This window comes from Pseudophryne corroboree, chromosome 9, assembly GCF_028390025.1.
Source record: "Pseudophryne corroboree isolate aPseCor3 chromosome 9, aPseCor3.hap2, whole genome shotgun sequence".
NCBI lineage: Eukaryota > Metazoa > Chordata > Amphibia > Anura > Myobatrachidae > Pseudophryne > Pseudophryne corroboree.
Genome location: NC_086452.1, coordinates 379275066 through 379297105, shown reverse-complemented (window position 1 = coordinate 379297105; position 22040 = coordinate 379275066). Strand labels below are relative to the sequence as shown.

General features: G+C 49.8%; 1 protein-coding gene across 3 annotated transcripts in view; it reads right to left on the bottom strand.

Annotated features, from left to right (window-relative positions):
- SYN2 (synapsin II) overlaps positions 1–22040 on the bottom strand; it is a 590154-nt gene that overhangs the window by 6892 nt on the left and 561222 nt on the right. The window lies entirely within an intron of this gene.

Genomic DNA, 22040 nt, shown 5'->3' with positions numbered 1-22040 from the left:
CAACTGCTAACAAATTTTCTGCTGTGGTCAACTCTGAATTACCCCCTATGTTTTCAGTATGAACACTGCAACCACCACTACCAGGGGTGTGGGGCATATTACCAAGCTTCATCAGGAGGGTGGAAACCTGGTTTTCCAGTCCCAAAATGTACTTAGAGGTCCGGTGCTGGTTATGCTTTTGGGGAGGGACCTCACGCTATTTTTTTTTGTCTCAAATTTAACTCTTTCTTCACACACTACACTACACACTGCCTGTGCAGATCATACTGATTGGTGCAGTGCTTCGGGATAACACCCCCGCTCACAGGCAGGTCTATTGATTTCACCTATTGTGGTGTGACCTTGATCGATTTTAAAAACATGGCTCTTAGTAAACCAGTGATTTGTATTTACATCCATGTTAAAAATACAATGTTTGGTCCGATGGTGTATTACGGCGAAATGGAGTGTTAAGTTGTGTCTCACCTGCGATTTGCCATCAGTTTTGCCTTTAGTAGATCTCCAATGTGCAAAATTGATGAGAAATCACAGAAAAACACCAAATCACCCCAAATCATATCACTTTTAAATTCTGAGACCAAGTCAGAGTGAGGAGGACCTGACCATACGCCTATATCTCATAACGATAACAATAAATAGAGATGTGTGGTCCAAATCCAACCAAATTTTGTGGATCCGAACCAAACTAAAACCTGGTCTGGATCTCCCGGGGAGATGTGATCCAAACCAAGTCCCGGTTCGGATTTTCCTGCGTTTTGGAATACGGATTTTAACTCCTAATTTCAGGTTTTGGACTGCAAAAATTTACACAATTTTAGTGATTTTTATCAAAGATTATCGATTTTTGTGTAGATTTTTAACTGAACCAAAAACCAAATCCAGACCAAAATACTTGTGGGTGGTTTTGTAAAAACCAAAATACGATGATAAATTAGAGGCAAAACACGAGGGCCGCACACATCTCTAATAATAATGATGATAATAATAATGAGCTAATTGCTAGCTGTTATGCCAGCAAGACATAAATCACTATTACCAGTGATCTCTTAATACAGAGTAACAGGGGAGAGATGAAGTGTTTCTCCATTATTCTGTCCATTTCTGGAAACTCTGGTAATATGACAATGACATCACTCGATGTCCCCTGATTTAATCATTGATGAAAGGCAGGCGCATGGGAGGGAGGGGGAAGGAGGGCGAGTCCGGCACCGGCATGTGAGACCCTCAGCCAGTCCTGCACTATAGAGAATAAGGATTCCTCTTTCCGAGACAACGTTAAAGTTAGTATTATAGGGAGCTTCAAGGTGCACTCCGGGTGCCGGCAGCTGAAGGAAGCTGGTGCTCTAACACGCCCATCTGCGGCACCTAACTTATACTACACTCCACAGTCCCCCCTGATGGCGGGCCTGGGTACAGGCCTGGGTTCCTTATTCAGGTATATATATAATATTGTATATATATATATATATATATATTTTATTACATTAGGATCCCAGCAATGCACCATAGGGGTCATTCCGAGTTGTTCGCTCGTTTGCCGATTTTCGCAATGGAGCGATTAAGGCTAAAATGCGCATGGTACGCAGTGCGCTAAGTATTCTAACACAAAACTTAGTAGATTTACTCACGTCCGAATGAAGAATTTTCATCGTTGAAGTGATCGGAGTGTGATTGACAGGAAGTGGGTGTTTCTGGGCGGAAACTGGCCGTTTTCTGGGAGTGTGCGGAAAAATGCAGGCGTGCCAGGATAAAACGCGGGAGTGTCTGGAGAAACGGGGGAGTGGCTGGCCGAACGCGGGGCGTGTTTGTGACGTCAAACCAGGAAAGAAACGGCCTGAGCTGATCGTAATCTGTGAGTAGGTCTGGAGCTACTCAGAAACTGCTAAGAATTTTCTATTCGCAATTCTGCTAATCTTTTGTTCGCTATTCTGCTAAGCTAAGATACACTCCCAGAGGGCGGCAGCCTAGCGTGTGCAATGCTGCTAAAATCTGCTAGCGAGCGAACTCGGAATGACCCCCCATATGCTAAGGCTTAATGTAACTCACAACATTTGGAGGTATATCAGGCATTGGCGTAAGTTTGTCGCAGGCGCCCGGAGACAAGATAAATGTTGGTGCATCCCCTTAGAAAGATAGAGATGGACACACACACACACACACACACACACACACACACACACACACACACAGTAACATACAGCCTATGGGGGTCATTCCGACCCGTTCGCACGCAGCGGTTTATCGCTGCGGTGCCAACGGGTCCGGAATGCACATGCGAGGTGGCCGCAGTGCGCGTGCGCAGCGTTGCCCGGCGACAGGGGTTGCTGGGTTACGTCGCGTCTACTGAAGGAAGCAGTCGCAGAGCCGACCACAAAGAAGATTGACAGGAAAAAGGCGGACCTGGGCGTCACCGCAGCGTTTCCATTTTCGGGGAGTGGATTTGAAAACGCAGGCGTGTCCAGAAGAACGCAGGGCGGATGTCTGATGTCAAAGCCGGCTCCAGCACTGCTGAGATCGTCGCACAGGGTAAGTATGTCCAGGGCTGGTCTACTTCTGCATGAATTTTTTTTAGCTTAGCAGGGCTGCACAAGCGATCACAGCCCTGCTAAGCTAAAATACACTCCCCCGTAGGCGTGGACTAGTTGATCGCAGCAGCAGCAAAAAGTTGCTGGCTGCGATCAACTCGGAATGACCACCTATGTCTTAAACAGCCCCCCCCCCCCCACACACACACACACAGAGTAACACCTAGACTGTACTTTGGGGTCTGGGTGTCTGTGATGGGAGCCATCAGGGTGTCTTCGATGGGCAGGGTCTGAGGAGGGACAGGCAGCAGCAGAACACACAGAGGAGACTTAGGAGCCAGAAGCCACCAGCAGAGACTCCCATCCTCCCTGCACAGCAGCAGCCACCGGCCAGCAGCAGGTGACTGTAGTACTTGCCCGGGGAAGGGGGCAGAGGTGCACAGAAGAGTGAGACAGCTTGCACCACTAAGGTATGTCAGTAGCTCTATCTCCCCATTGCTGCAAATGCCTGCTGGAACTCCAGTCCCCAACATCCCTGAAAAGTGGTGCCCCCCTCAGGGCAGGAGCCCGGCGGCAGCCGACTCCTTTGCCTCCCAGAGTTACGCCTCTGATATCAGGACACCCTGCACATGTTAAGTGCATGTGCAGTAAAAGGGGGTGTACTCATGGCCCATAAGGCCATGCCCCATTTCATGTCATTGTTGTGGTCGCATTTCCAGAGCTGTGTGCTTCCCCCAGCACGGAATACATACCTTTTACCTGCTGTCTGATGATCACGACAGCGGGATCCCGGCCACCAGCATGCCGGCAGCGGGATGAATGCGGCACTTTGGCTCACCACAGGATCTTTTCTCCCTCTATGTGTGTCGTTGACACCCACAGAGGGAGAGAAGCCTGTGGCGCTGGTATTCTGGTGGCAGCATATTACCGCCTGTCGACATTACAGCGTTGGCATTGTGACTGCCGGGATCCCGACAGGCGGTCTCGTGATTGCCTCCCCCCAGCACAGTTAGCGTTGAATCCATTCATCCAATCCAAAAAGCAACATTGTGATGGTGACTCTTTAACATGTGGACCAGGCAGTTTCCTAAATGTGGCGTCACAATGTCTGGGGGGAGGGGAGGGGAGGGAGGCGCCCTGCCTATTTTGTCAGTCCCGGGCCACACAATTTCTGATGGCAGCCCTAGTCATGATTAATGAGCATTGAACCACTCTGTGGAGGAAATATGCTTCGGATAAAAGCAGATACTGTGGATAGATGGAGTCACTGCAAGACTGGAGACTGGATTAGTAACGTGGGGGAATGTTTAAGCTTTTGGACCCATATTACTTTAGGCTGTTGCCGTGTCTTCAGGGCTTCACAACCCCAATACTATTTCCCTACCATTTACTAAGTATCCAGTCACTTTGCAGTATGTTCCAGACCCAATTAATTCCTCATTGCTCTGCACACAATGACTCAGCCATTGTGGCATAGGCAGAAATGGAAAGGATGTCAGTTTGTGTGATGTCCATTCTTCATGGATGTGGTGATGAAGGTCAGTACTGTATGATGCTCAGGCCAATCAGTACTGGTTATATGGTGTAATATTACATGATCAACCTTATGGCAGAAATGTGCAATAACGAGATTTATGGTAAGAACTTACCATTGTTAAATCTCTTTCTGCGAGGTACACTGGGCTCCACAGGGAATGGCATTGGAGTGTACAGTAGGATCTTGATCTGAGGCACCAACAGGCGCAAAAGCTTTGATTGTTCCCAGAATGCATAGCGCCGCCTCCTCAATAACCCCGCCTCCGTGCACAGGAGCTCAGTTTTTGTTAACCAGTCCAATGCAGTAGCAGGCAAAAGAGACGACAACTGTTAGTAGCCACATACACCACAGTCTCATGACAGGAGAGAAGCTAAGTGCATCAGGGTGGGTGCCTTGTGGAGCCCAGTGTACCTCGCAGAAAGAGATTTAACAACGGTAAGTTCTTACCATAAATCTCGTTTTCTGCTGTGGAATACACTGGGCTCCACAGGGAATGACATTGGGGATGTCCTAAAGCAGTTCCTTATGGGAGCGGGCACAAGAACCCGGCGTCCAAAGGAAGCATCCTGGGAGGCGGAAGTACCGAAGGCATAGAACCTTATGAACTTGTTCACTGAGGACCACGTAGCCGCCTTGCACAATTGTTCAAGGGTCGCACCACGGCGGGCCACCCAAGAAGGTCCAACCGACCGAGTAGAATGGGCCTTTATGGTAGCAGGAGCTGGAAGGCCAGCCTGTACATAAGCATGTGCAATCACCATTCTAATCCATCTGGCCAGGGTCTGCTTGTGAGCAGGCCAGCCACGTTTGTGGCAGTTCTCTTTACGTAGATACGTAGAGCCCGTACCACATCCAAAGACCTTTCTATGGAAGACAAGTCAGGAGAGGCAAAGGCCAAACCACGATCTCCTGATTAAGGTGGAAAGAAGACACCACCTTCGGTAAATACCCGGGACGTGTTCTAAGAACCGCCCGATCACGGTGAAAAATCAGATAAGGTGACCTACAAGACAAGGCACCCAAATCCAACACCCGTCTAGCAGAGGCAATAGCCAGCACAAACAATACCTTAAGAGAAAGCCACTTAAAGTCTGAAGATTCAAGAGGCTCAAACGGAGACCCTTGCAACGCCTCCAGAACCTCCGACAGGTCCCAAGGAGCCACAGGCGGGACATAAGGAGGTTGAATCCGCAACACACCCTGAGTGAACGTTTCAGGTAAAGTCGCAATCTTTCTCTGGAACCAAACTGACAAGGCAGAAATATGAACCTTGATGGAGGCCAGACGAAGGCCCAAGTCCAGGCCCTGTTGTAGAAAGGCCAAAAGTTTGGCTGTACTAAACTTGTAAGCGTCATAATCGTTAGATGCGCACCAAGCAAAGCCAGAGTTTCAGACCCTATGGTAAATCCGAGCAGAAGCCGGTTTCCGGGCCTTCAACATGGTTTGAATGACCACCTCAGAAAATCCTTTGGCCCTCAAGACAGAAGCTTCAAGAGCCACGCTGTCAAAGCCAATTGGGCTAAATCCTCATATAAACAGTGGCCCTGAACGAGGAGATCTGGGCGCTGTGGAAGTAGAAGGGGACGCTCTATTGAGAGACCCTGAAGGTCTGAGAACCAATGGCGTCTGGGCCACGCAGGAGTGATCAGAAGCAGGATTCCTCCTTCTTGCTTGAACTTCCTTATTACTCTGGGCAGGAGTGACACCGGAGGGAACGCGTATGGCAGCTGAAAGTTCCATGGAATTGCCAGTGCGTCCACGAACGCTGCTTGAGGATCCCTTGTCCTTGCTCCAAAGACCGGAACCTTGTGACTGTGTCGAGACGCCATCAGGTCCACATCTGGAATGCCCCACCTGTCCACGAGTAGTTGAAACACTTCTGGATGGAGGCGCCACTCTCCGACGTGTACGTCCTGACGACTGAGAAAGTCCGCTTCCCAGTTTAGGACCCCCGGAATGAATACTGCCGATATGGCTGGCAGATGGCGTTCCGCCCACTGAAGAATCCTTGATACTTACCTCATTGCCATGCGGCTTCGAGTGCCGTCTTGATGATTGATGTATGCCACCTTGGTGGCGTTGTCCGACTGTACTAGAACAGGTCTGTTATGTATTAAATGCTGGGCCAAGTTCAGTGAGTTGAACGCCGCCCGCAATTCCAGAATGTTTATCGGGAGGAGAGACTCCTCCTTGGTCCACCGGCCTTGAAGGGAGTGTTGCTCCAACACCGCGCCCCAACCTCTCAGACTGGCATCTGTCGTCAGAAGGACCCAGGTGGAGATCCAGAAGGATGACCCCTGCTCAATCAATGGTCCTGAAGCCAGCAGCTCAGTGACAGATGGACCTCCGGATACAAGAAGATCATGTGAGACCTGATCCTGTGAAGCAGGCCGTCCCACTTGGCAAGAATCAGCTTCTGCAGAGGGTGGGAATGGAATTGAGCGTACTCCATCATGTCGAAAGCCGACACCATGAGACCTAGCACTTGCATTGCCGAATGTATCGACACTTGCGGACAAGATAGAAAGCAACGAATCCTGTCCCGAAGCTTCAGGACTTTCTCCTGAGACAAGAACAAGAACGCTGGTTGTACGTGTCCAACAACGCCCCTAGGTGCACCATGCTCTGAGCAGGGACCAAGGAAGATCTCTTCCAGTTGATGAGCCACCCGTGGGCTTGCAGAAACCGGATAGTCAGATAGGAGAATTTCTGGGGAATTTGCCAGGATCAACAAGTCGTCCAGATACGGTAGAATCCTGACCCCTTGACGGTGGAGTACAGCCATCATTACCGCCATGACCTTGGTGAAGAATCACGGGGCCGTGGTCAAACCAAAAGGTAACGTCCAAAATTGGTAATGGAGATTGCCAACCGCAAACCTCAGGTACTGCTGATGTGACACTGCAATTGGAATATGCAGGTAAGCATCCTGTATGTCCAGGGAGACAATATAGTCCCCAGGTTCCAAGGCCAGAACAATAGATCGAAGAGTTTCCATACAAAACTTGGAGACCTTCACAAATTTGTTCAAGGACTTAAGGTTGAGAATGGGCTGGGAAGACCCATTTGGTTTTGGGACTAGGAACAGCGGTGAATAGTACCCCTTGCCTCTCTGAGCCAGAGGCACCTGTACTACCACTCCTGTGTCCAGGAGGGACTGTACCACCGAATGAAGAGTTTTTGCCTTCGCCTGATCTGAAGGGACGTCTGTCAGGCAAAACCGATGAGGGGGACAATTTCTGAAGGATGCGGCGTAACCTCGAGTGACGACTTCCCATACCCAAGCATCGGAAGTGGTCTTCAACCATTCCTGGGTAAACCCTAGAAGTCAGCCCACCACCCTGGGATCCCCCAGAGGGAGGCCCGCCCCGTTATGCGGCAGGCTTGTCAGTTTTGGAAGCAGGCTGACGGGCAGCCCAGGCCCGTTTGGGTTTGGGCTTATTGGGTTTAGAAGTGCAAACCTGTTTCGGGTACGCCTGACCTTTTGCTTTCCCTGAAGGATGAAAGGAGCGAAAGGGAATACTCTTAGCTTTCGGCACTGAAGGAGCAGTACTAGGTAGACATGCCGTCTTAGCAGAAGCTAAGTCAGCCACTATCTTGTTGAGGTCTTCTCCAAAAAGAATCTCTCCCTTAAAAGGGAGCACCTCCAGGGTTTTCTTAGAGTCCAGATCCACCGACCAGGACCGCAACCAGAGAATCCGACGAGCCAATATGGACGTAGTAGAAGCCTTGGCCGCCAGAATACCGGCATCAGAAGCCGCCTCCTTAATGTAATGAGAAGCTGTGACAATATACGACAGACATTGTCTGGCATGATCAGAAGCGTTGGAAGTCAACTCCGCCTCCAGCTCCTGAGGCCACGCTTCAACAGCCTCTGCAGCCCATGTCGCTGCAATAGTGGGCCTATGCGCTGCACCAGTTAGGTTGTAAATCGCCTTTAAACAACCCTCCACACGTTTATCCGTCGGTTCTTTCAGCGAAGTGACGGTGGTTACAAGCAGAAATGAGGATACAACCAGCCGCGCCACCTGCGAATCCACTGGCGGGGTGTCTCCCAATTTTTACTTAGCTCCGCCACGAGGGGGTAGCGAGCCAGCATCTTCTTGTGAGGTGTGAATTTCTTTCCTGGATTTTCCCAGGATTCCGCACGTATGTCAACTAGATGGTCAGAGTGAGGTAAAACCTGTTTAACCACTTTCTGACGTTTAAACCTGTCCGGTTTCTTAGGGGCAGCATCAGGCTCCGGTTCATAAGTAATTTGCAGAATTAACCTGATAACCTTCAGCAAGTCAGGGACATCCACCTGTGAAACAGACTCCCCATCAGAAGCATCAGGGTCAGAATCTGTGGGGTCAGTATATACGCCATCCTCATCAAAGTATCTGGGATGTTGGTGGATTGTGAGGAAGTAATGGCCGGCTCAGAGGACCCCTTGGTCTTAGGCGGGCGAGGGTTAGACTTCTGTGTAGTCAGTGATTGGTTCAATTGCTGTAACTGAGTGGACAGCTGAACTGCCCATGGCGGGTTAACCGCAGGAACCATAAGCGGTTGTACCGGCACAGGAGGTCCCATAGGGGGCGCAAGTCTAGTTACTAGCGTATTCAATAAAGTGGAGAAAGTAGCCCAAGGTGGGTCATTATAAACCCCCATTGCTACGGTCCCACTGGGGGGGTAAGGAACTCCCCGAACCTGAACCCTCAGCTGTGGGCTTATATAAACGGTTTATGAGAGAAAACTGACCTGTGCCCTTGCCCTGGTGGTCTAGTGGGGTCCCTGTACTGCCACAGTGTCCACGGCAGCGTGCGCAGCCCGCCTCCCACCGGCCGCGCGGGATCGCGATTTACAGCGGGTCCCGCCGGGGGACCCACTTACTTCCTCCCTGAGTGCGGCCACGTGATCCAGGAGAACAGCGGCAGTGTGTGTGACTAACTGGAAAAAAACAGAGCCTCCGCTGTAAGTACCCGGCAACCAGGGCGCGGGAGTATACAGCGCCGCTGGGGGAGGTGATGGAGCTGCAGCAGGAGATGTCTGACTGACATCTAACACAGACTCTGCTGCAGCCCTTGAAGTCTTCATTTTTCATTAAAAGCGTCTTCTCAGGGCCGCTGGAGCAACCCCCTGTTGGTGCCATGCAGTAAGCAGGCATACAACTACAAAACTGAGCTCATGTGCACGGAGGCGGGGTTATAGAGGAGGCGGCGCTATGCATTCTGGGAACAGTCAAAGTTTTGGGCCTGTTGGTGCCTCGGATCAAGATCCTACTGTACACCCTATGGAGCCCAGGGTACTCCGTAGCAGAAATTACAATTATTTCCAGAGTGGAAGGATATGGGGGTCTAATGAGACCTGGACGCAGCCACGCATTTACACGCAGCGACTGCATCCAGGGAGGCCTGCGCACGCACACTGGCCTTCACCATTCGGCCACATCACTCCAGGATGCGGCCGCAAGGTGATTGACAGCGACGGCCGTCGGGGGGTCGTTGTGGCATTTTGTGGGCGTTGTCCAGACAATGCAGGCATGTCCGTACCATTTTCATGACGACCACGCAGCCACAAAAAAAATGGTGCCGGACCACCGGCCTGCGCAGACAGGCTGTGCAAGCAGGGGTCAACCTCTAATTGATGCGTTCACAATTAAACGCATCACAGGCTGGCGCCACACACACGCTGGGCGGCACCCAGCATGCGAGTAGATAGACGCAGATATTGCTGCGGGATGCAAGATCTGCGTCCTTCTCTGAATAACCCCCTTGGTGTACTATGGGATAAAATAGTTATGTAAGGTAGATTACAGAAAATAAGATTTTACTTACCGGTAAATCTATTTCTCGTAGTCCGTAGTGGATGCTGGGGACTCCGTAAGGACCATGCTGGGGACTCCGTAAGGACCATGGGGAATAGACGGGCTCCGCAGGAGACATGGACACTTTAAGAAAGAATTTAGATTCTGGTGTGCTCTGGCTCCTCCCTCTATGTCCCTCCTCCAGACCTCAGTTAGAGAAACTGTGCCGGAAGAGCTGACAGTACAAGGAAAGGATTTTGGTAATCCAGGGCAAGATACATACCAGCCACACCAATCACACCGTATAACTTGTGATAAACTTACCCAGTCAACAGTATGAACAACGACAGAGCATCAGTTCAACCCTGATGCAACTATAACATAACCTTATTGCAGCAATAACTATATACAAGTATTGCAGAAGAAGTCCGCACGTGGGACAGGCGCCCAGCATCCACTACGGACTACGAGAAATAGATTTACCGGTAAGTAAAATCTTATTTTCTCTAACGTCCTAGTGGATGCTGGGGACTCCGTAAGGACCATGGGGATTATACCAAAGCTCTCAAACGGGCGGAGAGTGCGGATGACTCTGCAGCACCGAATGAGCAAACACAAGGTCCTCCTCAGCCAGGGTATCAAACTTATAGAACTTTGCAAAAGTGTTTGAACCTGACCAAGTTAGCCGCTCGGCACAGCTGTTATGCCGAGACCCCTCGGGCAGCCGCCCAAGAAGAGCCCACCTTCCTAGTGGAATGGGCCTTAACTGATTTTGGCAGCAGCAATCCAGCCGCAGAATGAGCCTGCTGAATAGTGTTACAGATCCAGCGAGCAATAGTTTGCTTTGAAGCAGGAGCACCAAGCTTGTTGGAAGCATACAGGATAAACAAAGACTCTGTTTTCCTGACCCTAGCCGTTCTGGCTACATAAACCTTCAAAGCCCTGACCACATCAAGCAACTCGGAATCCTCCAAGTCAGTAGTAGCCACAGGCACCACAATAGGTTGGTTTATATGAAAAGATGAAACCACTTTCGGCAGGAATTGTGGACGGGTCCTCAATTCTGCTCTATCCGCATGGAAAACCAGATAGGGGCTTTTATGTGACAAAGCCGCCAATTCTGACACACGCCTAGCCGAAGCCAAGGCTAGTAGCATGACCCCCTTCCACGTGGGATATTTCAATTCCACCGTTTTGAGTGGTTCAAACCAGTGGGATTTCAGGAAACTCAACACCACGTTAAGATCCCAAGGTGCCACTGGAGGCACAAAAGGGGGCTGAATATGCAGCACTCCCTTTACAAACGTCTGAACTTCAGGTAGAGAAGCCAGCTCTTTTTGAAAAAAAATGGATAGGGCCGAAATCTGGACCTTAATGGAACCCAATTTTAGGCCCAAAGTCACTCCTATCTGTAGGAAGTGAAGGAAACGGCCCAGCTGGAATTCCTCCGTAGGGGCATTCCTGGCCTCACACCAAGCAACATATTTTCGCCATATACGGTGATAATGTTGAGCTGTCACGTCCTTCCTAGCCATTATCAGCGTAGGAATAACCTCATCCGGAATGCCTTTCTCTGCTAGGATCCGGCGTTCAACCGCCATGCCGTCAAATGCAGCCGCGGTAAGTCTTGGAACAGACAGGGCCCCTGTTGCAACAAGTCCTGTCTTAGAGGAAGAGGCCACGGGTCCTCTGTGAGCATTTCTTGCAGATCTGGATACCAAGTCCTTCTTGGCCAATCCGGAACAATGAGTATTGTTCTCACTCCTCTTTTTCTTATGATTCTCAGCACCTTGGGTATGAGAGGAAGAGGAGGTAATACATAGACCGACTGGAACACCCACGGTGTCACCAGTGCGTCCACAGATATCGCCTGAGGGTCTCTTGACCTGGCGCAATACCTCTGTAGCTTTTTGTTGAGGCGGGATGCCATCATGTCCACCAGTGGCAGTTCCCACCGACTTGCAATCTGCGTGAAGACTTCTTGATGAAGTCCCCACTCTCCCGGGTGGAGGTCGTGCCTGCTGAGGAAGTCTGCTTCCCAGTTGTCCACTCCCGGGATGAACACTGCTGACAGTGCGCTTACGTGATTCTCCACCCAGCGAATAATTCTTGTGGCTTCCGCCATTGCCACCCTGCTCCTTGTGCCGCCTTGTCGGTTTACATGAGCCACAGCGGTGATGTTGTCTGACTGAATCAGAACCGGTTGGTCGCGAAGCAAGGTCTCCGCTTGACGTAGGGCGTTGTATATGGCCCTTAGTTCCAGGATGTTGATGTGAAGGCAAGTCTCCCGACTTGACCACAGACCTTGGAAACTTCTTCCCTGTGTGACTGCTCCCCACCCTCTGAGGCTTGCATCCGTGGTCACCAGGACCCAGTCCTGAATGCCGAATCTGCGGCCCTCGAGAAGGTGAGCACTCTGCAGCCACCACAGGAGAGACACCCTGGCCCTGGGGGATAGGGTGATTAACCGATGCATCTGAAGAAGTGATCATTTGTCCAGTAAGTCCCATTGAAAGGTCCTCGCATGGAACCTGCCGAAGGGAATGGCCTCGTATGATGCCACCATCTTTCCCAGGACTCGAGTGCAGTGATGCACTGACACCTGTTTTGGTTTTAATAGGTTTCTGACCAGTGTCATGAGTTCCTGAGCTTTCTCTATCGGGAGATAAGGCCTTTTCTGGTCTGTGTCCAGAATCATGCCCAGGAAAAGCAGACGAGTCGTAGGAATCAACTGCGACTTTGGAATATTTAGAATCCAGCCGTGTTGCCGTAACACTTCCAGAGAACGTGCTACGCTGATCAGCAACTGCTCTCTTGACCTCGCTTTTATGAGGAGATCGTCCAAGTATGGGATAATTGTGACCCCTTGCTTCCGCAGGAGTACCATCATTTCCGCCATTACCTTGGTAAATATTCTCGGAGCCGTGGAGAGACCAAACGGCAACGTCTGAAATTGGTAATGACAATCCTGTACCACAAATCTGAGGTACGCCTGATGAGGTGGATAAATGGGGACATGAAGGTATGCATCCTTTATGTCCAGAGACACCATAAAATCCCCCCCTTCCAGGCTTGCGATGACCGCTCTCAGCGATTCCATCTTGAACCGGAACCTTTTCAGGTACATGTTCAGGGATTTTAAAATTCAATATGGGTCTGACCGAACCGTCCGGTTTCAGTACTACAAACATGGTCGAATAATAACCCCTTCCTTGTTGAAGGAGGGGAACCTTGACCACCACCTGTTGAAGATACAATTTGTGAATTGCAGTAACACTATTTCCCTCTCAAGGGGGGAAGCTGGCAGGGCCAATTTGAGGTATCGGTGAGGAAGCATCTCTTCGAATTCCAGCTTGTATCCCTGAGACACAATATCTATTGCCCAGGGATCCAACTGGGAGTGAACCCACTTGTGGCTGAAATTTCGGAGACGCGCCCCCACCGGGCCTAGCTCCGCCTGTGGAGCCCCAGCATCATGCGGTGGATTTTGTGGAAGCCGGGGAGGACTTCTGTTCCTGGGAACTAGCTGTGTTGTGCAGCTTCTTTCCTCTGCCCCTGCCAAGAAAGGACGCACCTCGGACTTTCTTGCTTTTCTGTGATCGAAAGGACTGCATTTGGTAATACGGTGCTTTCAAAGGCTGTGAGGGAACATATGGCAAAAAATTTGACTTTCCAGCAGTAGCTGTGGAGACCAGGTCCGAGAGACCCTCCCCAAACAATTCCTCACCCTTGTAAGGTAAAACCTCCATGTGCCTTTTTGAGTCGGCATCACCTGTCCATTGCCGAATCCACAGGACCCTTCTGGCAGAAATCGACATAGCATTTATTCTAGAAACCAGTAGACTAATGTCTCTTTGAGCATCTCTCATATATAGGACAGCGTCTTTTATATGCCCCAGGGTCAATAATATAGTATCCTTGTCTAAGGTATCAAGTTCCTCAGACCAGGTGTCCGTCCATGCTGCTACAGCACTACACACCCAGGCCAACGCGATCGCTGGCCTCAGTAAGGTACCTGAATGTGTATAAATGGACTTCAGGGTACCCTCCTGCTTTCTATCCGCAGCATCCTTGAGGGTAGCCGTATCCTGTGACGGCAGGGCTACCCTCTTGGATAAGCGTGTTAAAGCTTTGTCCACCCTAGGGGAGGATTCCCAGCGTAACCTGTCCGTTGGTGGGAAAGGATACGCCATAAGAATCCGTTTGGAAATCTGCAGTTTTTTATCTGGAGATTCCCAAGCCTTTTCACATAACTCATTTAGCTCGTGTGAAGGGGGAAAGGTCACCGGGTGTAGTACTGGTGACTGGCGGTCTCCTGACCGCCGGTCACCTTACCAACGCCGGGATCCCGGCAGCATACCGACCCTGGGATCCCGGCGGGTGAGGGGCGAGTGCAGCAAGCCCCTTGCGGGCTCGCTGCGCTCGCCACGCTGCGGGCTCGGTGGCGACCTGCGGTCGCCACGGGTTCTATTCCCACTCTATGGGTGTCGTGGACACCCACGAGTGGAAATAGTCCCTGTTGGTCGGCATGCCGACCATCGGGATAGTGAGCCGTCGGGCTCACGGAGGAGGTCATGTGACTGTCGGTCAGCTGACCGGCGGTCACATGAATACCACCCAAGGTCACCACCTGCCTCTTTTCCCCATACATATGAACCCTCTTGTCAGGGACTGGGGTTTCCTCTGTGATGTGCAACACATCCTTAATTGCTAAAATCATATAACGGATGGATTTAGCCAATTTTGGCTGTAACTTTGCATCATCGTAATCGACACTGGAATCAGAATCCATGTCGGTATCTGTCTCAACAATTTGGGATAGTGGGCGCTTCTGAGACCCTGACGGCCTCTGCGACATAGGATCAGGCACGGGCTGAGACCCTGACTGTCCTGAGGCTTCAGCTTTTTCCAACCTTTTATACAAGGAATTAACAATATCATTTAAAACCTTCCACATATCCATCCAATCAGGTGTCGGCGCCGTCGGCGGAGACACCACATTCATTTGCTCCCGCTCTGCTTCCACATAGCCTTCCTCATCAAACATGTCGACACAAGCGTACCGACACACCACACACACAGGGAATGCCCTTTTTGAAGACAGTTCCCCCACAAGGCCCTTTGGAGAGACAGAGAGAGAGTATGCCAGGCCAGCACACACCCCAGCGCTATAAACCCAGGAATAACACAGTAACTTAATGTTAACCCAGTAGCTGCTGTTATATTGATGTTTGCACCTAATTATGTGCCCCCCCCCCTCTTTTTTTACCCTCTTCTACCGTGTATCTGCAGGGGAGAGCCTGGGGAGCTTCCTCTCAGCGGAGCTGTGGAGAAAAAATGGCGCTGGTGAGTGCTGAGGAAGAAGCCCCGCCCCCTCGACGGCGGGCTTCTGTCCCGCTTAAATATGTATTTTCTTGGCGGGGGCTCATACATATATACAGTGCCCAACTGTATATATGTTCACTTTTGCCAAAAAGAGGTCCAAATGCTGCCCAGGGCTCCCCCCCTTCGCCCTGCACCCTTACAGTGACCGGAGTATGTGAGGTGTGTGGGAGCAATGGCGCACAGCTGCAGTGCTGTGCGTTACCTCAGTGAAGACCGGAGTCTTCTGCCGCCGATTTCGAAGTCTTCTTGCTTCTCATACTCACGCGGCTTCGGTCTTCCGGCTCTGCGAGGGGGACGGCGGCGCGGCTCTGGGATCGGACGACGAGGGTGAGATCCTGTGTACGATCCCTCTGGAGCTAATGGTGTCCAGTAGCCTAAGAAGCAGGACCTATCTGCAGAGAGTAGGGCTGCTTCTCTCCCCTCAGTCCCTCGATGCAGGGAGTCTGTTGCCAGCAGAGCTCCCTGAAAATAAAAAAACCTAACAAAATACTTTCTCACAGCAAACTCAGGAGAGCTCACTGAACAGCACCCAGCTCGTCCGGGCACAGATTCAAACTGAGGTCTGGAGGAGGGACATAGAGGGAGGAGCCAGAGCACACCAGAATCTAAATTCTTTCTTAAAGTGCCCATGTCTCCTGCGGAGCCCGTCTATTCCCCATGGTCCTTACGGAGTCCCCAGCATGGTCCTTATGGAGTCCCCAGCATTCACTAGGACGTTAGAGAAATTACAGGGATACACTCAGGGATGGACTGGGGCTGAAAATCGGCCCTGGTATGTGCGCGCGTCTGGACACTACACATGGGGGCGTGCTGCAAGTCAGGGGGCACGCCACCATTTTCACGGAGACGGGCGGAGGGGCGTGTGTCATGACACATGGGGCGTGCTGCGAGTCCGGGGGATGGACCTAAATCTCTGTGCGTATACACTATGGGGGATGCAACTCTGTGTGTACACTCCGGGGGATGAACCCGTGCCTCTTTGCGTACACTCCGGGGGATGCACCTGTGCCTGTTACCTCTGTGCGTTCGCTTCTGGGGATGGACCTGCACCTCAGTGTGCACACTTCATGGGATGCACTTGTGCCTCTGTGCATACACTATGGGGAATGAACCTGCACCTCTGTGCATACACTGCGGGGGATGCACCTGAGCCACTGTGCACACACTCCATGGGATGCACCTGCGGCTCTGTGCGTACACTCTGAGGGATGCACCTGCGCCACTGTGCACACACTCCATGGGATGCCCCTGCGGCTCTGTGCGTACACTCTGAGGGATGCACCTGTGCCACTGTGCACACACTCCATGGGATGCCCCTGCGGCTCTGTGCGTACACTCTGGGGGATGCACCTGCACCACTGTGCACACACTCCATGGGATGAACCTGCGCCTCTATGCGCACACTCGGGGGGGGGGGGGTGAACCTGTACCTCTGTGCCTAGACTATGGGGGATGCACTTGCGCCCATACACTATGGGGGAAGAACCTGCACTTCTGTCCATAAACTCTGGGGGTTGTATCGGCACATCTGTGTGTACACTATGGTGGATGAACCTGCACTTCTGTGTGTACACTCCGGAGGATGCATCTGCACCTCTGTGCGTAAACTCCTGGGGATGAAGCTGCACTTCTGTGCGTACACTCCAGGGGATGAACCTGCACCTCTGAGTGTACACTCCAGGGGATGCAGCTGAACATCTGTGCGTACACTGGGGGGGATGAACCTGCATTTCTGTGCGTGCACTCCGCTGGATGCATCTGTACCTCTTTGCGTACACTCCAGGGGATGCGTACACTATGGAAGATGCCCCTGCGCCTCTGTGCGTACACTTCTGGGGCTGCACCTGAGCCTCTTTGGTTACACTCCAGGGGAACACCTGCGCCTCTGTGCGTACACTCTGTGGAAACGCACCTGCACCTCTGTGCGTACACTCCAGGGGGTGCATGCGCTGTATTAGTTTTTAGGGATTTTAGCACAGCAGCCAAAAATGTCTCAGCTCCATTACCATTGGCATTATGTGTGACAAATGTATTGGAACATTCATTTCAGTGTGCAGGAATTGGGCTGTAACCGGTATTAGATTGTCTTTGTGGATAACAGTTGTTTTTTACTTTAGCAGGGGATAATATTTCAGTTTTATATGTCAGGGGGAATATAACGGAGAGGGAATACACACACATTAGTAACTAGGAAGCACTTCCCCTTTCGTGAATGACATCTCCTGGCAAATAACCACACTGCACTCACGTGATAGGATGTGTCTAATAATACAAGCACTTCGCACTGATTGCAAAATAAGGAAAGATCACTTTGTACTATTACATAATGGGCTGTCAGGTGTGAAAGTCAAAGATAAGATGCTAATTAAGGAAAAAGATGACGCAGCCGGAATCTGACTGTGCAAATTCTATGCTGGAAACTGAAAAAAAGAAAAACTACTATACACTAATCATTTAGTTTAAAATTGTTATTTTAGCGCTGCACACCTCACAGCATTCCTGATTGGAAAGTAGGGATATATTAGGCCATGCCAGGGCCGTAACTAGGCGCGTGCGGAGGGAGAACCGCACATAGCGCTGAAGGGTAGTGGGCGCAGTTGGTGGCACTTGTCAATAATCTGTTTTAATTACTTTCACTTGCAGTTGCACCCCTTTTTGAAGCCCCACATATCCTAACCAGTCCTGCCTCCTACCCCTACCCCTTCTGTCACTAATACCTATACAACATTCATGAACTCAACTTGTTATTCAGTCACACTGTTCTTTATTACATTTCAAGATGTTGACATACCCGGGATTCAAACCCATTGTGTGTGGCATTGCAATCAGATAATCTATTAATTGAGCTTTCTGCCCTTGCATAGAAAGGTAGATAATTCTGAGCTAGAGAATTGTAACTATTTGAAGCTTACCTTGTACTTTATGAAAAATGATCAGCATTGCGGCTGAGCAGATCTACGCTAAAGTACAATTATGTTATGACTCTTGTGATATGAGATGAATGAGTTGGATGGTGTTTATGTAGAACCTCACTGGGAATGTGGGACTTGCGATAAGATTGATAAATCATAGACAGCATTGATTGTGGATAATACATGTTATGTTCACTACTACAGCATATGCAGATGTGTCCTCCTACACTTAACCTGAATACGCCACGTGGCGCGTGATGCCTGGAGCAGGTGAGCCACCAGATCCTGTATGACGTGGCAAAAAGAAATTAAAATTCCACCGAACGTACTTAAAATCACATGCAGGGATAGGGGCTCCAAAATTATACAATCCCTGTGATGTGTAAAGAAGTGAAATGATTGCAATAGCCGGGGCAATTAGGCACATGTGCGGTCTGCTGACCACGCACGCATGTGCAATGCCTATTGATGGGGAGGATTTCGGAAGAACCCTCTCCTGGCGTTTTCTGTGACCTGTAGCCCATACACCACAGCGGCACAATGCCATCTGAAGATGGCGTTAAATTATCCGGGTCAAACTCTGGAATGCAAAGGTAACTCTGATAGCTTCGCAGGCCTCATAGAAACCTACAGTACCGTATCTATGATATCTGCTGTGGTCACTCCTTCATACATTTAGGGGATCCTTCATACAGTTGTTGCGAGTACCTGCACATATTCAATGATAAATAGGTGCCGACACATATTCAATGATAAATAGGTGCCGACACATATTTCATTGCCACAAGTACAGTATATATTCAGTCATGCAGTTCACAAAACCCTGGCCGTAGCTGCTATGGTTACAATCAGAGAAAATGCGTGTTGCTGCAGCTTTGGAGGCCAGGTACTGTATGCCTGTTTCCTGATTAGGTCTTGTCACTGACAATTGCAGAAATGTAAATACAGTATAATCACATGTACAAGGCAGATTTCACGCAAGCCCACTTTTGATGCAAAGCTCTACATACATTCTACTTATATGATGTTCATTTGAGAATTCAACAACTGTGACAAGGCTTGTCAGGCGTTCTCTAAGAATCGACTAAGAACAATTGTGGTCATTCCGAGTTGTTCGCTCGTTGCCGTTTTTCGCAACGGAGCGATTAGGTAGAAATTGCGCATGCGCATGGTACGCAGCACGCATACGCTTAGTTATTTAACACAAAACTTAGTAGATTTACACAAGCTTGAGCGACGTTTTTTCCTTGCTCGAGTGATCGTAGTGTGATTGACAGGAAGTGTGTGTTTCTGGGCAGCAACATGGCGTTTACAGGGAGTGTGCTAAAAAACGCAGGCGTGCCAGGTAAAAACGCAGGAGTGGCTGGAGAAACGGGGGAGTGGCTGGCCGAACGCAGGGCGTGTTTATGACTTCAAACCAGGAACTAACGGACTGAAGTGATCGCAATCTAGGAGTAGGTCTGGAGCTACTCAGAAACGGCAAACAATTATTTAGTAGCAGTTTTGCTAATCTTTCGTTCGCTATTCTGCTAAGCTAAGATACACTCCCAGAGGGCGGCGGCCTAGCGTTTGCAATGCTGCTAAAAGCAGCTAGCGAGCGAACAACTCGGAATGTGGGCCAATATCATGAGACTTACATGTGCTGTTTTCATACGCAATGTCAACTAAAATGCAAATCCTAAAAGAAACACAAAACTTCATTATATCTTAATAAGGTGGGACAGTCATGTGACCCTGCCACTGTCTAGGAGTTTTAGGGGAAGGGCACACCCAGGGGCCATGATTGTGCACAATTGTGACAGTCTTACTGGCCTAGATTCATACCTCGCTTCCAAGAAATGCAGAATTGAGGTATGAAGACAAGACATGATCTGGCACTGGATGATGATGGCATATGTGTCACTAAATAGGTGGAACGAGTACATAATAATGACAATTATTGCATCATGCACCTGTTCACTGTAGCCGTGGTTAAAATCATTATTCACAGCTCAACCCCACCCCAGGCTCTAACACAGCAGCAAAGCCAGCAACCACGAATGCGCATAAACACCGATGGTAAAAACCATTGATGGATATGCACAGACCCGTTACCTGCCATTGATGATTTGTATCACCATCAACATTTATGGTAACCATCGATGGCGGTAGCACCGAAGGCCATCCCTACCCTTCCAGCAAACAGATGTCACACAGGCTGTCTAGAAACCCCCCAAGTCAATCCACCATGCAAATTCCCCTACGCATCGGATGGAGGAGGAGTGTGGGCTTGCTATTTGTTGGTGGGGGCCCTCACAACCTTATTGTCCCAAGGACCCCACAAGCCTTAATACAACCCTGCTCTACACCCATTGGGTGGGATGTATCAGACATCGTGTTTCGAATACAATACATCCTGCCACTGATTAAAATCGCAGAGGGCGGCTCTTCCGATAAGTGCTGTCCTGTGTGTTATGGGGCTTCACGGTTTATGACCTGGGGTCATTCTTGGCATTCGTCAGCCAGCACATTAGAGTGTCTTGTGGGACTATTGGATCCCTTTCTGGTAATTATGTGGAGACAAACCCATAGGCTTCTATTATGCAACACTGTCTATAGATGGCATTGCCTGTTGGGTATAAGCTCTGGTGCTTTGTCCATATGGGAAATTAAGTCAAACCTCCCGAGTTCTGACTGCATTTCTGCATTAGTACATCCCGTCCTACTATATATCTACTTTCAGTAAGTTTGCCGCATCAAAGTAAAGCTTGCTTATTTTTCAGTGCTCTCTAAACTTGGTGCACAATGTGCCTACTTCATACCTTTCCCATCTCCTGGTGCATCTGCCGCCATCTTGCTATAACAACCCATTGCACTTTAGTGAAAAGCCTTGACTGTGCTTCTTAAACAAGGCCCAATGTATTTCTCAAGGGCTTAGATCATATTGGTGCTGATTAAGAGTCTGATGGATCCTGCATTGCATGAACAAAACTACGGACCCCATTTGCCAATGGGGGTAATTCTGAGTTGATCGCAGCAGGAACTTTGTTAGCAGTTGGGCAAAACCATGTGCACTGCAGGGGAGGCAGATATAACGTGTGCAGAGAGAGTTAGATTTGGGTGGGTTATTTTGTTTCTGTGCAGGGTAAATACTGGCTGCTTTATTTTCACACTGCAATTTAGATTTCAGATTGAACACACCACACCCAAATCTAACTCTCTCTGCACATGTTATATCTGCCCCCCCCCCCCCCCCCTGCAGTGCACATGGTTTTGCCCAACTAACAAAGTTCCTGCTGCGATCAACTCAGAATTACCCCCAATGAGACATAACCCCTTTTAGCACTTGCTGCCACAACAGAGCAGGGAATGCCTCAGAGGAAGGGGACATTACTGGACCTCACCGTGGGGGTAAGTAACGTTAAATACAAACAGCATATTTGTTAGTATTACTGCAATACATATAGAAACAAGCAGCTGATAATAAGGATTGTTGTTAAATGGAGCCATAAATGCTTTGATTTCCTCATATAGGAGGGTTGTAGGCATCACTGCAAATGAACTGCCTCTAACCCAGGCATTCCCAACCACAGTCCTCAAGGCACACCAACAGTGCAGGTTATAGTGATATCCAGGCTGCAGCACAGATGGTTAAATCAAAATAACTGAGCTACTGTACTAATGAAGTCACCTGTGCTGAAGCCTCGATATAGCAAAAACCGGTACTGTTAGTGTGCCTTGAGGACCGTGGTTGGGAATGCCTGCTCTAACCATACGCTTGGTTCATAGCATCACCATTATCAGGTAGCCCTTGCACCAGTACGATACTAGATGCAATCCATGAACACGACCCATTACAACCCAGGTACGGATTTCCAGTTTGTGCACGACTTTGCATCATGCGTAGTTGCATCTGC